This window comes from Dendrobium catenatum, unplaced genomic scaffold, assembly GCF_001605985.2.
Source record: "Dendrobium catenatum unplaced genomic scaffold, ASM160598v2 fragScaff_scaffold_43, whole genome shotgun sequence".
In the NCBI taxonomy this organism is placed as follows: domain Eukaryota; kingdom Viridiplantae; phylum Streptophyta; class Magnoliopsida; order Asparagales; family Orchidaceae; genus Dendrobium; species Dendrobium catenatum.
The window spans coordinates 1,502,741-1,512,008 of NW_021318505.1; the positions used below are offsets into that span (position 1 = coordinate 1,502,741).

General features: G+C 37.4%; 1 long non-coding RNA gene across 1 annotated transcript; it reads left to right on the top strand.

Annotated features, from left to right (window-relative positions):
• The first annotated feature begins 3,659 nt into the window (after nt 1–3,659).
• Nucleotides 3,660–4,688, top strand: LOC114579371. Its single transcript, XR_003700298.1, has 2 exons — nt 3,660–4,239; nt 4,320–4,688. It is a non-coding gene; the product is annotated as an uncharacterized LOC114579371 (long non-coding RNA).
• The last annotated feature ends 4,580 nt before the right edge of the window (nt 4,689–9,268 follow it).

Below are 9,268 nucleotides of genomic sequence, written 5' to 3' on the forward strand. Positions count from 1 at the left end.
CAACCTCCTATGGAACACGAGGCAACTGGGATGAAAAAGTGGGCATTCATGCTTCCAATGGCCCAAAGACTTACAGTGAGAACAATAAATGGAAAATGCTCCATCACAACCGTGTAGATATAACCCAAGTCCTTGGATCCAACCCAAACCTTATCAGGAAAAACTTTGGTAACATCCAATTCCACCAAGAGACGCGCAATCGACGGCTGCCTACTAGAGGAGGTAGCCTGATCAATTTTCAAGGATCTATCGAACATGAAACCAAGTCTATGGAGAATCCTAGGGGCAAAATAGATGAGATCTTAGATTAGGAAAAGAAACCCAAATAGGGATAATTGGCAATTCAATTTCAACATCAAAGGTAGGAGATCACTTGAAAAGTTTCATGGAACAATTGTTCACAAAGTATGAGCGATGAGAAAAAATACGGCAATAGTCCAAATCATTCACAAGCTTGACAAGCTAGAACATGCTTGGGGTTAAGGACAGTGACCGAGAATTCACAGTTGAGATTAAAGTTAAAGAAAAATATGTGAATAGCCTCAAGCGAAGGCCTACGAGACGAAAATTTACTCACTAACGCAAACTCAAAGGGAGCTGCAAGTGCCAAAACTTCCTCATCCAAAATTCACAGCAACGACATCCAACGAAAAGAGGTAATTTTGATGTCTAGAAAATTATAGATATAACAAGAAGAAGAACCTGATAAAGCCTCACGAAAAGATCGAGAAGAGGGATTGTCCGCCAAGAAGTCGGGATCCCGAAGATGTTTGCCTTCCATCGAAAAGCAAACAAAAAACAACAAAACCATAAGAGATTAGAGCACGAAACTTCCCTAAGAAGTTCGGAGAGCATGGATGCAACGACAAAGAGAGCAGTGTCATCCAAAAACCCTAGTAGTGACTAGTGCACATCTTAGAAAGTGAAAACTTATATAATTTCTATTCATATTCTATAGAGGTTGTTGAATTTTGTCTTAATCGTAATTGCTTGAATATTTTGTTTGGCTTTTGTGGGAATTAATGGTTTATTTTGGCTTATATTTTTAGAATTTAAGTTGCATCGAATAACAGTAAGTGTTAGATGCAGCTGTGTACATATGAGAAGGATTTAGCATAAACATATTGCTAAAGTTAATAAGTACTTGTAATTGTAAATTAAAAGTAAAAACAAACTATCATGAAATGAAGTGTGAATTCTACACTAAGAAATTCACAAATAAAAATTGAAAGAATTTGTATAGATTTATCTCACTCTCTTATTGTCTCTCTTTACTTATGCACCGTTCTACAAGTAAACTAACAAAGAGACACAAATTAAAGCATACAAGGAGGGGCAATCCTTCAAGTTAAACATGAAAAATGAGAAGGAAAATCTCCCAACCCAACTCGCATTGACGTCGTGTTGAGTTCGGAGCCCCTTAGTGCTCGACTCTGATGTGGGGATTGTCGGAAGAAACAAATTATCTTGAAGGGATTCCCAATCAAGGGACAAGCACATAGCTTAAAAGCTTCAAAATAACATAATATTCATATACTCCCCTCCTTACAATACCCTACTTATATAAGTTGCTAAGAACTTTCTAGAAATCATGTAACAATCATATAACAAACTATAATAAGTTAGTCCTAAGAAAAACTTAAGCTATGATGTTCTACATCAGACTCCCCTACTGTCTAAAGAAGTCGACTCCGCCGAGATAAGTATAGAGAACATAAGCAATCCTCCTGGATCAAAGACTTTGTGTTTTCGATGAATGCCATTACTGGCAAATTTTACCGATCTATCTGTAGACCAAGTGAGATGGTTATGGGAAACATCAAGCAAAGTGGCAAGTGAATTTGGAATGATGCTGACGAGATTATTGTTGTTTAAGATTACCTTTCTCAGCCAAGGTATATTGGCAAACTCCATAGCAAAAAATCACTTAAGAAGTTGGTTTGTGAAATTAAGGATCATAATGTACACCTGCAGACTACAATTCATACCAACCATCCATTTTTTGTGAACTCTTTCACCAATGATATTGCACTTGCAATGAGGTGACAATAATAATTCAACATAAGGGAGCTCATCTATAATGATAGCAACACTATCTTTATTTTATCCCAAACAAAGGGCTCTTGCAAAATCTTCTGGTTGTACAAGACCGCAATGGATGCCTATAATGATCTTAAATCTTGTTTCGCAATTCAATTTTGATTGATCAGTTGGATTAAATAAAATATTTCACAACACTTGTCTTAGAAAGACAATCCATCAATTCACCATCTTCCAAGCAACAACCCAACACTCTAAAAAGGTTTTTGTGCTCAAGATTGGAAACCTAAGCAACCTCATTCTTCTTTCCTACAAATCCTTGTATTGAAGATCTTGAAGGTCGTTTTACAACTATCAGTTGTCAATCTTCTAGTAAATCCTTATAAACTGGCCCAACAAATTTGGGGTCAGATCCTTCAGTGACATTTCGACGAATGGCTTGGGAGCATTGCGCTAGATCGATTTTGCCAGTAGTATTCCGATCGTGCATTTGCACACCTGCAGTATAAACATCCCCATTACCACTTCCAATTACAAAAACATCTTGGTCCTTGCTCCCATTCTCACCGTTCTTAGAAGTTTTAATCTTAAGCTTCATTAAGTCCGAGGTAACTGGGAAATCGAGGAAAATGATAAATCATTAGAACACATGATTGTGGTATGATTTATGCTAACTTTTGTCTCCATAAAGCTTCCAAGCAAATAAGCATTTGTGTTTACCTTATGGCAGTCCAGGATACCAGATTTCTCATTATTGTTCTTATTGTTTATGTCAGATTTTTCACAAAATAAATCATCATAAGAAGAGCAAGAAAAATCCTTACTTAATTGGGTACTTTTTCTTCCCTCCATTCTCGTGCACAAAAAATTCAGAATGTGACATCCTACTTTTATCTTCAACATATATCATTGAATTGAATGAATCGATATCATATCCCAATGGTGAGATATGGTAAAAATTTTCATCTTTCTTGCCTTTTCTCCCAAAAGAAAATGCCATCTTATCATAAAATACATTAACTCCACCGATAGAGCTATCTGAACTAGCCGTCTATATTCCTGTTTCAACACTCACGGATTTAGTAGAGTTTGCACAACTTAAGATTTGCCCACTCGAGAGCTATAAAGAATTACTACTTGTTGTCCTTGTTTTTCGCACTTAGGCCCTTGAACGTGCGTATTCTACGTCAATTGAGCAAAATTTGAATCTAAGTAGACTCGATCATGCTCGATCAATTTGATTGAACCCTATTCAACCTAATTTGAGCCAGATTAGTGACAATCTGGATTTAATTTCACAAAATTTTATTTAATCGAACCAAATTAACTACAAATCGACTCAAATTGACCCAAGCTAGGTTCAATTCAGGCTCAATTTGAGACCCAAATGAGTCTAATTGATTTAGGTTAAAGGCTAATTTACTTTTCATTTAATTCAAATCAACTGAGTAGATCAGGAAATTGATCTAACGGCTGAGATTTAAAGCCTTGACCATTGCTTTCTCATATCACCCATCTGATTTATTCAGTTGCAGCAGAGATTTGGCGGCAGAACGAAATCAAATCACAGGTTCTGGCTTCCTTATTCGGCAAGCGGCTCTGACGTTGGACTGGACCTACGCCGAAGACTTAATGCAGTTTTCCTTCTTCCTCCGGATCTAAAGACCGCGAGAGGTCTCTCAGATCCAGAAGAAGCCTCGATCGGGGCACTTATTTTTTTCTCGCACTCCAGATCTCCTTCACGCCAGGACGAGGCCGGCCTTCCTCTCTCGTTTTTTTTCTCTCTGCTATTTGGACACAAAGAGGACGGAACTCCCTAACCCCCGGCTTCGGCTCTCTCATTCGCGAATCCAGGAGAAAGAACGAAGCTTCCGCCTCCCTCCCTCTCCTTGTCGTCTCTGGTTCGCGAGATACCCGACGCCGGACCACCTCTGCCTCCCACGTTTGAAACCGCCGGTCTCTCTCCGTTGGCAAGGTGAGCTCCTACCCTTCCTTTTCTTATCCTACTCCCTCTTCTTCCTTCTTCTTATTATTCTTTTCCCCTTCTTCTTCTTATCCTTACAAACTTTATTTTTCTTATACGATTGATAACTTCCCCACTCTCATAACCTATAAGAGGAAACTCTTCTCTCGAATTCATGACAAAGGTAGAGACGAACAGCTTATAATTCTACCGAGTTTTTGCAAAGTGGTATAGAGGTAACAGCTTTTCGGCCTACACTTTATTTGCTGCAAGATCACTTAAGCTCTCCCTGGAAAAATTTTGAAATGTGCTTCAGCTCGAAATGTTCATCTCCGGAAGCTCTTTTGAGTCCCTTAGGAATGTGATGAGTGGAACCGACCGCTCGCTGCCTTTCCTTCTGGACGGCCTCGTCGTACTCCCAGATTGTGGTCACTCAATTGGCCTGGCATCATCCTGCACCCTACAGAATGTCCTCGTGGTCTTGTCCGATGGCAACTGCGGGAACTTCCTGTGGCTTCCTTCGGGCACATGAGCTTTTCTTATGACTTACTCTTTGCCTGGAGTTGTCGGTTCGAGCCACACCTGAATCCGGACCGCCTCGCGTTCTTTTGTGTTTGTTCTGTTGTCTTTTTTATATATTTTGTTACATCTTTCAATTTATTTTATAAAGTTTTTTTTTGTTCTTTGTAACCTCTTTTATTAATATACCAGCTTTGCCTAAAAAATTTCCAAAAAAAAAACAGCTTTTAGGCCTTTGTTAGAAAGCAGTTGCCTGATTTTTTTAACATTTAGATCAGTTAAATCAGACTCATACATACACATATATAAGACTTGAATTCATGAGCGGCGTAGCAGTTCTCTGTTAATGTGGAGAGATTAGATAGCAGTTCTCTGTTAATGTGGAGAGATTAGTATGCTTTACAGATGTAAGGTCTAGATAAGTTTTGATGATTTCTATCCAACGGTTTTAACTTGAGTGGAGAACGTGGCTGCTGCTTCTTTCTATGCAGATGTGGTGGCTGCCCTTGTTGTGGTTGCAGGAATCGGCAGCTCCACTTTGATATATAGAGTGGCAATCACTGTTTTTTTTTTTGGGAAAAAAAATATCGAGGAGATCATTAGCCTTTAGGCATACAAACTTATCCTTATATAGATATTGCATGAATTCGTGTATTTAGCTACATAATCATAGGTTCATAGGTCTCCAGATTTAGGCTGGAGAGGTCTATAATATTCATTAATAATGACCAGCCGCATTGAAATTAACTATGCTTTGTATTTCATTGGTTGTATTTTGAATTATTAGTTTATTTCGTAGCTTACCAGGTGATGCAGCAACCTTCCTGCAAGGAAAAGGCAAAAGCAGGAGAAGCAATGGAACAGGAAAAGAGTTCTGTAAAGGTTTTTTTTATATATTTTTATATGCTTCTATCTCTTGTAAAAGGTATATGTATCCTCAGTCCTAGTTCTGCTAATTACTGAAACTAGGATAAAGAAATAAAATGTGAAGTAAAACGGCTAAAACAGAAATAGAATATAACGGTGCAAGCAACACAGATATACAAGCCACTTTATTGCGCACTCACCTCACCTCCAGGCCACGCTTAACAGCGACATCATCTGATATGCCGATATACTCTGGCTGGAACGTTTTACTTCTCCTCCACTTGCAGACAATGACATCAACAGCAACCTCTCCTTCTCTTCCATCTATATGTAACGAAGAAGAATCACTGTAGTGGATGGTAATTTTGAAATGAAATGAAAAGTTTTGCTCTTACTGCCTCATCTTCTTCTTCTCTGTTTTTGCCAAGCTCAAACCTGAAGGAATAGTTGAATCTCAACAAGTAGCAATCGCGGTAGAATCACTCGCGGAAGTTGTTGTCGTGATCAGGTTGTAGTCCGCATCACGAGGAGGAATAAAGATGCAGGAAACGAAAGTAAATGATTAAATTCTACTTCCTCTGATAGCTGCTTGCTTTTTTAACCCGTTGATGAGTAGAAAGTCAATGTTACTTCCTTCTCCAGGTTCTGTCTTTTGATGCTGTGATGGAAGGGAAGCAGAAGGTAGGAGGGAAGATGGTAGTGAAAGCGAAGTGGTACTGTGGAGGAAGAGAAGCGAAGTGGTATTGTGGAGGAAGAGAAGCGAAGTGAAGGAATGTCCTGCTCCATTGTTCACTCACAAGGAGCTCTGTAGTGATCTTGGCATGTATCTACATAAATAAGCTTGTTCTGACTTCTGATACGAATGCATGAGAGTTTTTCTGTTAAAATTAGTGATTCTTTTTTTACTTTTTTTTTTATTTGGGAAGGGTTCCGTTGATAGGAGGATCTTAACTTGCATTTGCTTTATGTTGAGGTGACTCAAAGAGGACTTGAAAAGATAATCAAGCTAAAGTTTGCTTTTTGTTTGATAAAAATATTTCCTTTTGTTATAAGACTGATTAAAGAAGATAAATGATGATATTGTAGAAGAGATTGAGGGAGGTATTAGCGATTTTCAGCTTTCCACCAATGAACGCTTCCTTTGTGTGGAGGAAGTATTAGTTGAGTCTTCTTCATCATTTTGAACAGGTTTATTTCTTTGGAGTGCGGGGTCTCTTTTGCCCCCGGTTGGTGGGTGTAAATGTAAATTAAAATTTTATTTTCTAATAATTTTTTTGCTTTCGTAATTTATGAAAATGTGTGATTGCAGAGGCATTGAAAACCAGGACTCAGTTGTGTAAATTTTATGACACAGCGCGGTCAGATTCCGGTGATTTTCAACTTTCCACCAATGAACGCTTCCTTTGTGTGGAGGAAGTATTATTTGAGTCTTCTTCATCATTTTGAACAGGTTTATTTCTTTGGAGTGCGGGGTCTCTTTTGCCCCCGGCTGGTGGGTGTAAATGTAAATTAAAATTTTATTTTCTAATAATTTTTTTGCTTTCGTAATTTATGAAAATGTGTGATTGCAGAGGCATTGAAAACAAGGACTCAGTTGTGTAAATTTTATGACACAGCGCGGTCAGATTCCGGCCCAAAGATGAGGAGAAAGAGGGCATTTCGTCTGGTGATTATATAATATTATATTAAAGCAACAAATTGTTTCAACAATACATAACACAAGACTCGAATCTAAGGCCTCTTAAGTGAGAGCCAAACTCCTATCCAACAAACCAAGGAGAGCTGCATGCATGATTTTAACTTATTGTTGTTTAAACTTGAATGTATAATTAATTTATTTGAATTTAGCATTGCTCAAAATGAAGGGATATTTTGGCTTCATAGTTCCTCATAAGACCTTACCTTGTTTTTCAGGTTTTTCTTGGATACAAGTTTGATCAAGTCTTATTTGAATTTAAGAAAAAAATTTGTCTAGAACTTCGTGAGTCCTATAATTTTTTTTTAATTCTTTTTTCAGTATTATAACCTCTACATGACGATGTTTAATCTTTAATCATATTTGAAGTATTGGATTGGCTCAAACAATACTTATGTTTCGTAGTTATGGAATTTGTTGTTAAAGTTGTAGTGTGGGTAACAAATTGCATAATTGCGCGTACAAATTTTATTGAATATTACCATTTATTATGGATTCCGGATTCGTTATATTGATGTCAAAATATGAAATTTGAGAAAGGGTAGAGAAAAGCATTGGTTAGGAGATATTTTAAGGTGAGAGAATGGTTGGATTTTCATGCCTTCTTTTTAATACATCGACTAAGTTAGACAAAATGTACATATATCACTTGAGGATTAATTGAGGATAAATTTTCTGTCTCTTATATTTGTTGATGATTTTGAAGGAAAAATGTTCATAGTTGTGAACAATCACTCTTGGTGGGGCTTTAGATTATGAATAATTTAGTGATATCTTTTTATTTAATATTCATCCTTCCTACTCCTCTCACCTTTTTTGCAGTCATTATGTGTGTTATAAAATGCAAATCATGTTTATGAGTTTGAAAGGAAAATTCATAGATCAAGAAAAAATAAATAAATTAAAACGATGGAGGTTTAACAGACTTTATAAATGATTGGACATGCTTTAAAAATCGTTGAAGTTAACGACAGTGTTTAATATAATATTTATGCAATGCGTTTTGCTAACTTCTATTGAAAATGATTGTCATTTTTTTATGTGATTCTTATTTAATTTAATATTTTAGCCTTTATCTACTATTTTTTTTAAACAACAAACACAACCTATATTTTTTGTTGCTTCGTAGCTTAGAATTAAACAACGAAGTGTTAATTGGAGCATGAACTTGCGGTATTAAAATTTCAATTTTTTTTAGTGAGTAATGGTAGTTTAGTTATGAGTTTCATCTGACTTAAAATGCAAATATTTTTTTTTTTAAATAAAACTTTTATATTAAAATTGATAAAACGAGGTTACAACAGTTGAAGAAGGGAAATCAGACAGCAAAGAAAACCAATAACAAGAAACAGACACAATAAAAACCCCCAAAGAGGGCTTAGTAGAATGCCGAGACTGCCAGCGTCCACGAAAGCACCAGGACCGTCCAGCAAAGGTGGAAATCACCAAAGGTTGCCACAAAGAAGCCAACGCAGACATGAGCCCCAGCAACATCATCGCCCCGCAACCTTCAATCCAAACCATGATCAAAATAGAATAACCGAAAGAGCCAAACAAGGATGAAAGCGAATTATCTTCTTCTGCCACCTCTCTTCCAGAATTTTCCACGAGAGGCTACCTTAAGAGGTACATCACGGTTCAATTTAAATTCATTACCCGGATCTGAATAGGACTCAGAATCAGATCCAAAGTCAGACGAATTGTGCAACCAATCACCCTGAGATTTAATATCAAGTCCAGAAGTACCACTCACTGTTACAGGAACATTAACCAAATTATCCAAAATTTCTTGCACACCTGAATTAACAACCAAGCCACACACATTTGATTCCACATTACCAACACTAACCATCGGCCTACCACAATCCTCAACAACACCCAAAACAGGCGAAACCTCAGCCCCCCTTCCACACTCGGGAGGAGGAATCGCAACATTAACAGGAACAGAAACCACCTCCGGCACCAGTACAACATCCGAAATCTCCTCAATCACATCTTTAGGACCCAAACCCTTCACCACACTAGAAGGAATAAAAGGACTAGCATTATGAGACAAAGTAATATCAGCAGCCACCAACATAAAGACACCAGCATCTCCTCCTTGTATTATCCTGCTCAAAGTGGGATAAATGAAATATCAAAAATATAGGAGAAACACAATCTAATTGATGAAATCCATGGAC